The following is a 16,247-nucleotide window of genomic DNA, read 5'->3' on the forward strand; positions in this document are numbered from 1 at the left end:
AAAAGAAGAAAGCTACCCAAACATAATTTCACCTCCAACAACAAAAATAACAGGAAGTAACAATCACTTTCCCTTAATATCTCTTAACATCAATGGACTCAATTACCCCCCAAAAGACATAGACTAACAGACTGGATACTTAAACAGGACCCAGCATTTTGCTGCATACAGGAAACTCACCTCAGTGACAAAGGCAGACACTACCTCAGAGTAAAAGGTTGGAAAATAATTTTCCAAGCACATGGTCCCAAGAAAAATGCTGGAGTAGCCATTCCAATATTAAATAAAATCAACTCTCAACCAAAAGTGTTACACACACACACACACACACACACACACACACACACACACGAATGACTATGATAGGGAAGGATAGTTCATATGGGTAAAAGGAAATATCTACCAAGATGAACTCTCAATTCTCAACATCTATGCTCCAAATGCAAGGGTACCCACATTCATAAATGAAACCTTACTAAACTTCAAAACTCACATTGCACTCCACAGAATAATAGTGGGAGACTTTAACACCCTACTCTCATCAATGGACAGATCCTGGAAATAGAAACTAAACAGAGACACAGTGAAACTAACAAAAATTATGAATCAAATGGTTCTAACATATTTATAGAACATTTCAACCTAAAGCAAAAGAATATACCTTCTTCTCAGCACTTCATGGTACTTTCTCCAAAACGGACCATATAATTGGTCACAAGACAAGCTTCAACAGATACAAGAAGATTGAAATAATCCCATACACCCTACTAGGTCACCATGGACTGAGGCTGGTCTTAAATACCAACAAAAACAATGGAAAGCACATATGCACATGGAAGCTGAACAACACTCTACTCAATGATAACTTTGTCAAGGAAGAAAGAAAGAAAGAAAGAAATTAAAGGCTTTTTGGAATTTAATGAAAATGAAGACACATCATACCAAGACTTATGAGACACAATAAAAGCAGTGGTAGGAGGAAAACTCATAGCTCTAAGTGCCTCCAAAAAGAAACTGAAGAAAACTTACTTTAGCAGCTTGCCAGCACAACTGACAGTTCTATAACAACAACAACAACAACAACAACAACAACAACAACCACAACAATAAAGCAAATACACCGAAGAGGAGTAGGCATTAGAAAATAATTAAAGCAAATATAAACAGAAAGAACTATACAAAGAATCAACAAAACAGGAGATTGTTCTTCAAAAAACTCAACAAGATAGATAAACTTTTAGCCAGACTAACTAGAGGGCACAGAGACCTTATCCAAATTAATAAAATCAAAACTGAAATGGGAGACCTAACAGTAAAGTATATCTTAAATTAACTATTCTGTTTGCTGAATATCAACAGTTGAAAACATTAAAATCTTGTTCTACAAACATCATGTAAATACTATTGATATTTTTTCACTATGTTTGAAATTTGCATTTTTTTAATGTTTAACTACAAAGTTTTTGCTATTTTGAAATTGTAAAAATATAGTAACTGATAAAATAATTTCTTTCCTAAACTTTTTTAAAAAATAAACTGATTGTTAGACAACGTACGCAGATACATAATACATTTTAAATACCCTTCACTGTATCAGGTGGTTCCATATAAAAGCCTTTGAATATATTTCTTAATGACTCATTTTTAATATTTTATGTTCTTTTACTCTGCTTAACTCCCAAAGAATATTTTATAGGTTTTGAATACAATTTAGTATTCAACATTACATATAGGATCCCCAGTTATAGATAATATTAAATATTCATTAATTATAACTTAGGGTATGAAATGATATGAATATAAGAATATATGAATATAATTTTACGTAATATTTGATTCTCAAAATACTCAATAGTGTTAATATGTTTTATGTATAAAACACATTTAAATTATTTAAAAAAATAAGAAAAAAAAAGAAAATATCCTGATCCCTCCCGGAGGACCCGGTGCACTCAGAGCAGTTGAGGACTGCTGTACTCAGAGCAGTTATCTGAAGACCTCCCAGGAGATCTACTGCAGCCAGAGCTATAGGTCAACAGATTCTCTGCTTCTGTGAAGAGCCCCCATTGGAAGGCCTCACAGGTGGACAGATACAGCCAGGGCTGAAGGCCTACTGGGAGACCTGAAGTAACCAAAGCACAAAAGAATAAGATTCTATACAGTCACCCAGACCAACAAACATCAGGAATATCCAGATGGCAAAAGGCAAGCACAAGATCATAAGCAATAGAAACCAAAATACATGGGCATCATCAGAACCTGGTTCTTCCACCACAGCAAGCACTGAATAAACCAACACACTTGAAAATCAGGAACCTGTCCTAAAATTCTATCTCGTAGATAATAGAGTCCTGTAAGGAGAATATAAAAAAAAAAAAATCACTGAAATAAATACAGGGAAACAGGTGAAGGAATTGAATAAATTGATCCAAGACCTAAAAGTGGAAGTAAACACAATAAAGAAAACTCAAATGGAGGCAAACCTGGCAATGAAAACAACTAGGAAAGAGGTCAGGAATTACAGATGTAAGTATTACCAACAGAATATAAGAGATAGAAGGGGGAATCTCAGGTGTAGAAGATACAGTAGAAGATTGACAGAACTATCAAGAAAAGTCAAAACATAAAAAACTCCTAACCCAAAGCATCAAAGAAATTCAAGACACAATGAAAAGACCAAATATAAGAATAATCAGAATAGGGAAGTGTGAAGATTACCAGGTCAAAGGACTTGAAAAAGTCTTCAACAAAATCATATATGAAAACTTCCCCAACATAAAGAAAGAGATGGCAATAAAGGTACAAAAAGCCCATAGAACACCAAATAAATGGGATAAAAAAAGAAAATCTTCTCATCATATAATTATCAAAATACTAAGGGCACAGAGCAAAGAAAGAATATTAAAAGCTACATGGGAAAAATGTCAAGTAACATACAAAATTAGATCTATCAAAATTACACCAGACTTCTCAATAGAGACTATGAAAGCCAGAAGAGCCTGATCAGAAGTCATTCAGACTCTAAGAGAACACAAATGCCCACCCAGGTTACTATACCCAGGAAAACTCTCATTCAACATAGATGGAGAAACCAAAATATTCCAGGACAAAACCAAATTCAAACAGTATCTACCTATCAACCCAGCCTGACAGAAGATCTTGAAAGGAATACTCCACACAAAGAAGATATGTGGACCAAAGAAAAGACAAGATATTTAGCATTTCACAACAAAGTCAAAAGCAGAGAACCACAAGCATATAAAGCCACATACAAAACAAACAAAACAGGAACCAACATTCATCTCTCTTTAATATCTCTGAATATTAATGGACACAACTCAGCTATAAAAAGACTTAAACTAACAGATTGGATACATAAAAAAGATCCAGCATTTTTCTGTATACAAGAAAGACAGCTCAAAAAACAAAGACAGGTACTATCTCAGATTAAAAGGATGGAAAAAAGTCTTCCAAGCAAATGGTCCCAGGAAACAACCAGGAGTTGCCATCCTAATATCCAATAACATTTACTTTCAACAAAAAGTTATCAAGCATGATGAAGAAGGACACTTCATATTCATCAAGGGGAAAATCTACCAAGAGAAAATCTCAATTCTGAACATCTATGACACAAATGCAATGGCACCCAATTCCATAAAACAAAACAAAACAAAACAAAACAACAACAACAACAACAACAACAACAACAACAACAAACTTTACTAAAGCTCAAAACACACTTTGAACCCCACAGAATAATAGTGGGAGATTTCAACACTCCACTCTCATCAATGGACAGATGCTAGAAACAGAAACTAAACAGAGATTCAGTGAAACTAAAATAGGTTTTGAAACAAATGGATTTAACAGATATCTACAGAACATTTCACCCTAAAACAAAAGAATACACCTTCTTCTTGGCACCTCATGATATCTTCCCCAAAATTTACCATATAATTGATCACAAAACAACCCTCAGTTGATATAAGAATAATGAAATAATGCCATGCATCCTATCAGATCACCACAGCCTAAGGCTGGTCTTCAATAACAATGAAAACTACAGAAAGCCCACATACATGTGGAAACTGAACAATTGTCTACTCAATGATGACTTCACGAGGGAAGAAATTAAAGACTTCCTGGAATTTAATAAAAATGTTGACACATCATACCCATACTTATGGGACACAATGAAAGCATTGCTAAGAGGAAAGTTCGCATCACTAAGTGCCCTGGTAAAGAAAATGGAGAGATCTTACACTAACAACTTAACAGCACACTTAAGAGCTCTAGAACAAAAAGAACAAACTCACCCAAGAGAAGTAGAAGGCAGGAAATAGTTAAACACAGAACAAAAATCAATAAAATAAAAACAAAGAAAATGATACTAAGAATCAGCAAAACCCAGGAGCTGTTTCTTCGAGAGAATGAACAAGATAGAGAAACCCCTAGTCAAACTAACTAAAGGGCCAAGAGGAAGTATCCAAATTAGTAAAATCAGAAATGAAATGGGAAACACAACAGCAGAACGGAGAAAATTAAAAAAAAAAAAAAAAAAAAAAAAAAAAAAAAAAAAAAAACCGTCATCAGATTCTGCTATAACAATCTATAAGCAACAAAACTAAAAAATCTAGGTGAAATCAATAGTTTTCTATACAAACGACACATACCAAAGTTAACTCAAGATCAGGTAAACTATCTAAACAGGACCATATCATACAAGGAAATAGAAGAAGTCATTAAAATCTTCCCAACTAGACTCCACCAAAAGTAGTCTGCACATGTGAGAGTGTGCACTACAGACGCTAACAGATTCTGGGACGGGCGGGAGCCACAGAGCTTCTGAGGCAGCGCCCTTTTCAGGCTCCAGACATCTGGCCACCTTCCCGGCCAGAGAACACGTGTCCACCCAGCCCGGGAGGCTTTTGCCTCAGGATCGGCGGGAGCCATCTTAGTTCCAGGACTCCACCAAAAGTAGTATGCACAGGTGAGAGTGTGGACTACAGAAGCTAACGGCTTCTGTGACAGGCCAAAGCAACACAGCTTCTGGGAAAGGTCCTGTTTTGGGCCTTCATCTTCAGCCAGGAGGAGGTCTGAACACCAGATATCTGTACACCTTCCATGTAAGAGGAGAGCTTGCCTGCAGAGAGTGCTCTGACCACTGAAACTCAGAGGAGAGAGTTAGTATCCCAGGTCTGCTCATAGAGGGTAACAGAATGAACAGAGGAACAATCTCTAAACAGAGACAACTATAAAAACTAACTCCAGGGATTACCAGATGGCAAAAGGTAAATGTAAGAATCTTACTAACAGAAACCAAGACCACTCACCATCATCAGAACCCAGGACTCCCACTTCACCCAGTCCAGGGCACCCCAACATACCTGAAAAGCTAGACCCGGATTTTAAAGCATATCTCAAGATGATGGTAGAGGACATCAAGAAGGACTTTAATAACTCACTTAAACAAATACAGGAGAACACTGCTACACAGGCAGAAGAAATTAAAGAGGAAACACAAAAATCCCTTAAAGGATTGCAGGAAAACATGACCAAACAAGTGATGGAATTGAATAAAACCATCCAAGTCCTAAAAAGGGAAGTAGACACAATAATGAAAACCCAAAGTGAGGCAACACTGGAGATAAAAACCCTAGGAATGAAATCTGGAACCATAGATGTGAGCATCAGCAACAGAATACAAGAGATGGAAGAGAGAATCTCAGGTGCAGAAGATTCCATAGAGAACATCAGCACAACACCCAAAGAAAATGGAAAATGCAAAAAGTTTCTAAATCAAAACATCCAGGAAATCCAGGACACAATGAGAAGACCAAACCTACAAATAATAGGAGTAGATGAGAATGAAGATTTTCAACTCAAAGGACCAGCAAACATCTTCAACAAAATTATTGAAGAAAACTTCCCAAACCTAAAGAAAGAGATGCCCATGAACATACAAGAAGCCTACAGAACTCCAAATAGATTGGAACAGAAAAGAAATTCCTCCCGACACATAATAATCAGAACAACAAATGCACTAAATAAAGAGAGAATACTAAAAGCAGTAAGGGAAAAAAATTCAAATAACATATAAAGGCAAGCCTGTCAGAATTACACCAGATTTTTCACCAGAGACTATGAAAGCCAGAAGAGCCTGGACAGATGTTATACAGACACTAAGAGAACACAAATGCCAGCCCAGGCAACTTTACCCAGCCAAACTCTCAATTAAAATAGATGGAGAAACCAAAGTATTCCACGACAAAACCAAATTCACACATTATCTCTCCACGAATCCAGCCCTTCAAAGGATAATAATCCAAGAACACTTTAAAGCAATCATCCATCCTCACCAAGTAGGTTTCATCCCAGGGATGCAGGGATGGTCCAATATATGGAAATCCATCAATGTAATCCAGTATATAAACAAACTCAAAGACAACAACCACATGATCATCTCGTTAGATGGGGAGAAAGCATTTGACAAAATCCAACAACCATTCATGATAAAAGTCTTGGAAAGATCAGGAATTCAAGGCCCATACCTAAACATGATAAAAGCAATCTACAGCAAACCAATAGCCAACATCAAAGTAAATGGTGAGAAGCTGCATGCAATCCCACTAAAATCAGGGACTAGACCAGGCTGTCCACTCTCGCCCTACCTATTCAACATTGTACTTGAAGTCCTAGCCAGATCAATTAGACAACAAAAGGAGATCAAGGTAATACAAATTGGAAAGGAAGAAGTCAAAATATCGCTTTTTGCAGATGATATGATAGTATATATAAGTGACCCTAAAAATTCCACCAGAGAACTCCTAAGCCTGATAAACAACTTAGGTGAAGTAGCTGGATATAAACTTAATTCAAACAAGTCAATGGCCTTTCTGTACACAAAGGATAAACAGGCTGAGAAAGAAATTAGGGAAACAACACCCTTCTCAATAGTCACAAATAGACTCGAGCCCCAGGCTACCTTGCCAGCAGAGTCTTGCCCAACACCCGCAAGGGCCTACACGGGACTCCTCACGGGATCCTAAGACCTCTAGTGAGTGGAACACAACTTCTGCCAGGAGTCTGGTTCGAACACCAGATATCTGGGTACCTGCCCTGCAAGAAGAGAGCTTGCCTGCAGAGAATACTCTGCCCACTAAAACTAAGGAGAGTGCTACCCTCCACATCTGCTTATAGAGGCTAACAGAGTCACCTGAAGAACAAGCTCTTAACAGTGACAACTAAAACAGCTAGCTTCAGAGATTACCAGATGGCGAAAGGCAAATGTAAGAATCCTACTAACAGAAATCAAGACCACTCACCATCATCAGAACGCAGCACTCCCACCCCACCTAGTCCTGGGCACCCCAACACAACCGAAAATCTAGACCCAGATTTAAAAACATTTTTCATGATGATGATAGAGGACATCAAGAAGGACTTTCATAAGTCACTTAAAGAATTACAGGAGAGCACTGCTAAAGAGTTACAGGCCCTTAAAGAAAAGCAGGAAAACACAGCCAAACAGGTAGAAATCATTAAAGAAAAACAGGAAAACACATCCAAACAGGTGATGGAAATGAACAAAACCATACTAGAACTAAAAGGGGAAGTAGACACAATAAAGAAAACCCAAAGCGAGGCAACGCTGGAGATAGAAACCCTAGGAAAGAGATCTGGAACCATAGATTCGAGCATCAGCAACAGAATACAAGAAATGGAAGAGAGGGGTTTTATTGGGCGGGTCTAGGAGAGCAGCTCCTAAGATCCAGGCCTGAGTGACAGGAACTTCCACCGATTGTCTTTCTACCTTCCGGTTTCTGCATTCTAGCTCTCTCTGGACCCGGAAAAGTCTCCTCAGAAGCATTTTCTTGGCTGCGGACCTGGGAGAGTCAGCAGTTCAGCTGCCAGCACTGCAGCCCGGCGGCCCCGGAAGGTCCCAGGCATCATTCATTTTTGTTCCATGAAAAGTTCTGGGTGCTTTCTGAAGACTCTTTCCCATGTACAGGAGTCACACTCCTCAGGTAGTTCAGCTCACCTGTGAAACTGAGAGCCCTGGATGGTGAAGAGAGGAAACAAGCAAAGGATCCAGTTTCCAGGTTCTGTTCCCTGTTTGCCTGGAAACTATATATATCCAGAATTCAGACTCCATCTCTCTTCTGCTGCCTGGATGCTGTGTGCATGAGCTGCACAGACCAACGAGGAGGTGAGAGTAACAAGAAGAATGAATGCTTCTCTCCTAAATGCTCCTCAGAAGAACAGATGATGGAAGGAGTATGCAGCTTTCTCTGACCGTAACATTGATGTGTTTGTGAGGACATGCAGATTGCAGTATTCTGGGTCAGTTAACATTCGAGGACGTGGCTGTGGACTTCTCACAGGAGGAATGGGAATGTCTTGACTGTGCTCAGAGGGCATTGTACATGGATGTGATGTTGGAGAATTACAATAATCTGTTTTTTTTGTGGAGAATCATTGCATGTGTCCTAAATTTGAGAACATGTTGGATCAAGACCTACAGCATATTGTCCACAAGCATGCAAATATCCAAGTGAAATCTTATAAATGTCATGAGCTTGGCAATGTCATCCATGAGTTCACCGGAAGTATACCTTATAAAACTAACTTCAGGTCTACATCTGTTGAATCATCAAACCTAAGCAGACACGAAACTGAAAACAACAGAAAACCTTGCAAATATATAAACCATGTAAACTGTTTCAATTTGTGCTCTACCATTAGTCGAAATCAAGGAATCAACATAGGAAAGAAAGAATACAATAGTGCAAAGCTTGATAATGTTTTTGACTCTAAAGAAACCCTTATATTGAAACAAACCAAAAGTGGAAAGAAACCTTACAAATGTAGTGAATGTGCCAAATGTTTTGCCAAGAAATGCTGGTTTAGAAAACATCAGATAACTCATACAGGAGAGAAACCCTACAAATGTAGTGAATGTGACAAATCCTTTACCCAGAAAGGCAGTCTTAGTATTCATCAGATGCGTCATACAGGCAAGGAACCTTACAAATGTAGTGAATGTACCAAATGTTTTGCCCAGAAATGCTGGTTTAGAAAACATCAGAGAATTCATACAGGAGAGAAACCTTACAAATGTAGTGAATGTGGCAAATCCTTTACCCAAAAAAGCAGTCTTAGTATTCATCAGATGTATCATACAGGCAAGAAACCTTATAAATGTAGTGAATGTGAGAAATGTTTCATTCAAGTTGGTGATCTTAGAAGACATGAGAGAATTCATACAGGAGAGAAACCTTACAAATGTAATGAATGTGACAAATGCTTTAGGTATAAAAGCAGTCTTAGAAGTCATCAGAGAATTCATAAAGGGGAGAAGCCTTACAAATGTAGTGAATGTGACAAATACTTTTCCCACAAAGGCAGTCTTAGTATTCATCAGAGAATTCATACAGGAGAGAAACCTTACAAATGCAATGAATGTGACAATTTCTTTACCCGAAAAGACAGTCTTAATGTCCACCAGAGAGTTCATACAGGAGAGAAACCTTATAAATGTAGTGAATGTGACAAATGCTTTTCCTATAAAGGCAATCTTAGAAAACATCAGAGAATTCATACAGGAGAAAGAACCTTACAAATGTGAATGTGACGTGTGTTTTATCCTAAATTTCAATCGATCTTCATTAGAGAATTCATACAAGAGAGAAGCCTTACAAATATAATGAATGTGACAAATACTTCAGCCAAAAACAATCTCAGCTCTTATCAGAGAATGCCTACAGTAGGCACTTTCACAAATGAAGTGAATGAGAAAAACCCGTTTCCAAGGAAGATCATCTTAGAATTCATCAGAGACTATATATCGGAGAAGGAAATTATAAATGTAGTAAATGTTCAAATCCTTCAGTGTTCGTTCACCATTTAAAATACATGAAAGAATGCATTCAGGATTAAAAAAAAAAAACTTATGAATTTGATATATGAGGAAAGGTCTTTACCCAAATCTCAGACCTAAGAAAATACCTGGTTATTTATATTCAGAAAAAAGTGTCCACTGGAAAAACTATGGCATGTGCTTTATACCAGTGGTATTATTGGCAACACTTGAAGCTCCACACTAGAGAATTATTATATATGCGAGGAAGTTGGGAAAACATTTAAATAATCCTCAAATTTTAGGAGCAACCCAGGGTTTATGCTCAGAGAAACTGAAAATGCAGCAATGAAGGAAATCTTTCATTAAAAGTTTTTACTTGTTCACTTTTAAATATGTCATGATGGAGAAGCTAAAAGAATATGGAGTTGTATAAATTTTCCTGGAGACTGAAATGATCTATTTCAAAAAGAAGCTATGAAATACATGCCTCAAAATAGCTATGAAACTGACAGCATTCTGTATGTTTAACTCAAATGAACATACTCCAATTATACTTCTTAAAAGAGGATTTGACAAACTGAGCCACAAAGATAAGATGCTCTTTATCCTGTTCAGATGCCTACAGATAAGCGGTTTGCTTCCAATGTCCGCTACTTATTATCTCTTTCTTATGCTGGTTTTAAGTTTTAGGATAGCAATTGTCTTTGAGTCCCTTGTGCTCTCATTTACTAACTGCTTCCCCTAAGTCCTGTATGTAACTCCAATAAATCTCACTGGTTTAACAAGTTGAAAAAAAAAAAAAAAAGAAATGGAAGAGAGAATCTCAGGTGCAGAAGATTCCATAGAGAACATCGACACAACAGTCAAAGAAAATACAAAATGCAAAAGGATCCTAACTCAAAACATCCAGGTAATGCAGGACACAATGAGAAGACCAAACCTACGGATAATAGGAATTGATGAGAATGAAGATTTTCAACTTAAAGGGCCAGCTAATATCTTCAACAAAATAATAGAAGAAAACTTCCCAAACATAAAAAAAGAGATGCCCATGATCATACAAGAAGCCTACAGAACTCCAAATAGACTGGACCAGAAAAGAAATTCCTCCCGACACATAATAATCAGAACAACAAATGCACTAAATAAAGATAGAATATTAAAAGCAGTAAGGGAGAAAGGTCAAGTAACATATAAAGGAAGGCCTATCAGAATTACACCAGACTTTTCACCAGAGACTATGAAAGCCAGAAGAGCCTGGACAGATGTTATACAGGCACTAAGAGAACACAAATGCCAGCCCAGGCTACTATACCCGGCCAAACTCTCAATTACCATAGATGGAGAAACCAAAGTATTCCACGACAAAAACAAATTCACACAATATCTTTCCATGAATCCAGCCCTTCAAAGGATAATAACAGAAAAGAAGCAATACAAGGACGGAAATCATGCCCTAGAACAAGCAAGAAAGTAATCCCTCAACAAACCAAAAAGAAGACAGCCACAAGAACAGAATGCCAACTCTAACAACAAAAATAAAAGGAAGCAACAATTACTTTTCTTTAATATCTCTTAATATCAATGGACTCAATTCCCCAATAAAAAGACATAGACTAACAGACTGGCTACACAAACAGGACCCAACATTCTGCTGCTTACAGAAAACCCATCTCAGGGAAAAAGACAGACACTACCTCAGAGTGAAAGGCTGGAAAACAATTTTCCAAGCAAATGGACTGAAGAAACAAGCTGGAGTAGCCATTTTAATATCAGATAAAATCGACTTCCAACCCAAAGTTATCAAAAAAGACAAGGAGGGACACTTCATACTCATCAAAGGTAAAATCCTCCAAGAGGAACTCTCAATTCTGAATATCTACGCACCAAATGCAAGGGCAGCCACATTCATTAGAGACACTTTAGTAAAGCTCAAAGCATACATTGCACCTCACACAATAATAGTGGGAGACTTCAACACACCACTTTCTTCAAAGGACAGATCGTGGAAACAGAAACTAAACAGGGACACAGTGAAACTAACAGAAGTTATGAAACAAATGGACCTGACAGATATCTACAGAACATTTTATCCTAAAACAAAAGGATATACCTTCTTCTCAGCACCTCACGGGACCTTCTCCAAAATTGACCATATAATTGGTCACAAAACAGGCCTCAATAGATACAAAAATATTGAAATTGTCCCATGTATCCTATCAGACCACCATGGCCTAAGACTGATCTTCAATAACAACATAAATAATGGAAAGCCAACATTCACGTGGAAACTGAATAACACTCTTCTCAATGATACCTTGGTCAAGGAAGGAATAAAGAAAGAAATTAAAGACTTTTTAGAGTTTAATGAAAATGAAGCCACAACGTACCCAAACCTTTAGGACACAATGAAAGCATTTCTAAGAGGGAAACTCATAGCTCTGAGTGCCTCCAAGAAGAAACTGGAGACAGCACATACTAGCAGCTTGACAACACATCTAAAAGCCCTAGAAAAAAAGGAAGCAAATTCACCCAAGAGGAGTAGACGGCAGGAAATAATCAAACTCAGGGGTGAAATCAACCAAGTGGAAACAAGAAGAACTATTCAAAGAATTAACCAAAGGAGGAGTTGGTTCTTTGAGAAAATCAACAAGATAGATAAACCCTTAGCTAGACTCACTAAAGGGCACAGGGACAAAATCATAATTAACAAAATCAGAAATGAAAAGGGAGACATAACAACAGATCCTGAAGAAATCCAAAACACCATCAGATCCTTCTACAAAAGGCTATACTCAACAAAACTGGAAAACCTGGACGAAATGGACAAATTTCTGGACAGATACCAGGTACCAAAGTTGAATCAGGATCAAACTGATCATCTAAACAGTCCCATATCACCTAAAGAAATAGAAGCAGTTATTAATAGTCTCCCAACCAAAAAAAGCCCAGGACCAGATGGGTTTAGTGCAGAGTTCTATCAGAACTTCAAAGAAGATCTAATTCCAGTTCTGCACAAACTATTTCACAAAATAGAAGTAGAAGGTACTCTACCCAACTTATTTTATGAAGCCACTATTACTCTGATACCTAAACCACAGAAAGACCCAACAAAGATTGAGAACTTCAGACCAATTTCTCTTATGAATATCGATGCAAAAATCCTCAATAAAATTCTCGCTAACCGAATCCAAGAACACATTAAAGCAATCATCCATCCTGACCAAGTAGGTTTTATTCCAGGGATGCAGGGATGGTTTAATATACGAAAATCCATCAATGTAATCCATTATATAAACAAACTCAAAGACAAAAACCACATGATCATGTCGTTAGATGCAGAAAAAGCAATTGACAAGATCCAACACCCATTCATGATAAAAGTTTTGGAAAGATCAGGAATTCAAGGCCCATACCTAAACATGATAAAAGCAATCTACAGCAAACCAGTAGCCAACATCAAAGTAAATGGAGAGAAGCTGGAAGCAATCCCACTAAAATCAGGGACTAGACAAGGCTGCCCACTTTCTCCCTATCTTTTCAACATAGTACTTGAAGTATTAGCCAGAGCAATTCGACAACAAAAGGAGATCAAGGGGATACAACTTGGAAAAGAGGAAGTCAAAATATCACTTTTTGCAGATGATATGATAGTATATATAAGTGACCCTAAAAATTCTATCAGAGAACTCCTAAACCTGATAAACAGCATCGGTGAAGTAGCTGGATATAAAATAAACTCAAACAAGTCAATGGCCTTTCTCTATACAAAGAATAAACAGGCTGAGAAAGAAATTAGGGAAACAACACCCTTCTCAATAGTCACAAATAATATAAAATATCTTGGCGTGACTCTAACTAAGGAAGTGAAAGATCTGTATGATAAAAACTTCAAATCTCTGAAGAAAGAAATTAAGGAAGATCTCAGAAGATGGAAAGATCTCCCATGCTCATGGATTGGCAGGATCAACATTGTAAAACTGGCTATCTTGCCAAAAGCAATCTACAGATTCAATGCAATCCCCATCAAAATTCCAACTCAATTCTTCAATGAATTAGAAAGAGCAATCTGCAAATTCATCTGGAATAACAAAAAACCTAGGATAGCAAAAAGTCTTCTCAAGGATAAAAGAACTTCTGGCAGAATCACCATGCCAGACCTAAAGCTTTACTATAGAGCAATTGTGATAAAAACTGCATGGTACTGGTATAGAGACAGACAAGTAGACCAATGGAATAGAATTGAAGACCCAGAAATGAACCCACACACCTATGGTCACTTGATCTTCGACAAGGGAGCTAAAACCATCCAGTGGAAGAAAGACAGCATTTTCAACAATTGGTGCTGGCACAACTGGTTGTTATCATGTAGAAGAATGCGAATCGATCCATACTTATCTCCTTGTACTAAGGTCAAATCTAAGTGGATCAAGGAACTTCACATAAAACCAGAGACACTGAAACTTATAGAGGAGAAAGTGGGGAAAAGCCTTGAAGATATGGGCACAGGGGAAAAATTCCTGAACAGAACAGCAATGGCATGTGCTGTAAGATCGAGAATTGACAAATGGGACCTCATGAAACTCCAAAGTTTCTGCAAGGCAAAAGACACCGTCAATAAGACAAAAAGACCACCAACAGATTGGGAAAGGATCTTTACCTATCCTAAATCAGATAGGGGACTAATATCCAACATATATAAAGAACTCAAGAAGGTGGACTTCAGAAAATCAAATAACCCCATTAAAAATGGGGCTCAGAACTGAAAAAAGAATTCTCACCTGAGGAATACCGAATGGCAGAGAAGCACCTGAAAAAATGTTCAACATCCTTAATCATCAGGGAAATGCAAATCAAAACAACCCTGAGATTCCACCTCACACCAGTCAGAATGTCTAAGATCAAAAATTCAGGTGACAGCAGATGCTGGCGTGGATGTGGAGAAAGAGGAACACTCCTCCATTGTTGGTGGGAGTACAGGCTTGTACAACCACTCTGGAAATCAGTCTGGCGGTTCCTCAGAAAACTGGACATAGTACTACCGGAGGATCCAGCAATACCTCTCCTGGGCATATATGCAGAAGATGCCCCAACTGGTAAGAAGGACACATGCTCCACTATGTTCATAGCAGCCTTATTTATAATAGCCAGAAGCTGGAAAGAACCTAGATGCCCCTCAACAGAGGAATGGATACAGAAAATGTGGTACATCTACACAATGGAGTACTACTCAGCTATTAAAAAGAATGAATTTATGAAATTCCTAGCCAAATGGATGGACCTGGAGGGCATCATCCTGAGTGAGGTAACACATTCACAAAGAAACTCACACAATATGTACTCACTGATAAGTGGATATTAGCCCCAAACCTAGGATACCCAAGATATAAGATATAATTTGCTAAACACATGAAACTCAAGAAGAATTAAGACTGAAGAGTGGACACTATGTCCCTCCTTATTTTTGGGAACAAAACACCCATGGAAGGAGTTACAGAGACAAAGTTTGGAGCTGAGATGAAAGGATGGACCATGTAGAGACTGCCATATCCAGGGATCCACCCCATAATCAGCATCCAAACGCTGACACCATTGCATACACTAGCAAGATTTTATTGAAAGGACCCAGATGTAGCTGTCTCTTGTGAGACTATGCCGGGGCCTAGCAAACACAGAAGTGGATGCTCACAGTCAGCTAATGGATGGATCATAGGGCTCCCAATGGAGGAGCTAGAGAAAGTAGCCAAGGAGCTAAAGGGATCTGCAACCCTATAGGTGGAACAACATTATGAACTAACCAGTACCCCGGAGCTCTTGACTCTAGCTGCATATATATCAAAAGATGGCCTAGTCGGCCATCACTGGAAAGAGAGGCCCATTGGACTTGCAAACTTTATATGCCCCAGTACAGGGAAACACCAGGGCCAAAAAGGGGGAGCGGGTGGGCAGAGGAGTGGGGGTGGGTGGATATGGGGGACTTTTGGTATAGCATTGGAAATGTAAATGAGCTAAATACCTAATAAAAAATGGAAAAAAAATAGTCACAAATAATATAAAGTACCTTGGTGTGACTTTAACTAAGGAAGTAAATGATAAGAACTTAAAGTCTCTGAAGAAAGAAATTAAAGAAGAACTCAGAAGATGCTCATGGATTGGCAGGATCAATATAGTAAAAATGGCTATCTTACCAAAAGCAATTTACAGATTGAATGCAATCCCCATCAAAATTCCATCTCAATTCTTCAACAAATTAGAAAGGACGGTCGGCAGATTCATCTGGAATAACAAAAAACCTAGGATAGTAAAAATTCTTCTCAAGGATAAAAGAACCTCTGGTGGAATCACCATGCATGACCTAAAGATGTACTACAGAGCAATTGTGATA

At 37.9% G+C, this 16,247-nt stretch overlaps 1 protein-coding gene and 1 pseudogene across 6 annotated transcripts in view; one reads left to right on the forward strand and one right to left on the reverse strand.

Moving 5' to 3' along the window:
- Sirpb1b (signal-regulatory protein beta 1B) overlaps nt 1-16,247 on the reverse strand; it is a 79,314-nt gene that overhangs the window by 10,259 nt on the left and 52,808 nt on the right. The gene's annotated exons all lie outside the window — the stretch shown is intronic.
- Nucleotides 8,346-9,625, forward strand: Gm21014 (predicted gene, 21014; annotated as a pseudogene).

Source organism: Mus musculus, chromosome 3 (assembly GCF_000001635.26).
Source record: "Mus musculus strain C57BL/6J chromosome 3, GRCm38.p6 C57BL/6J".
In the NCBI taxonomy this organism is placed as follows: Eukaryota; Metazoa; Chordata; class Mammalia; order Rodentia; family Muridae; genus Mus; species Mus musculus.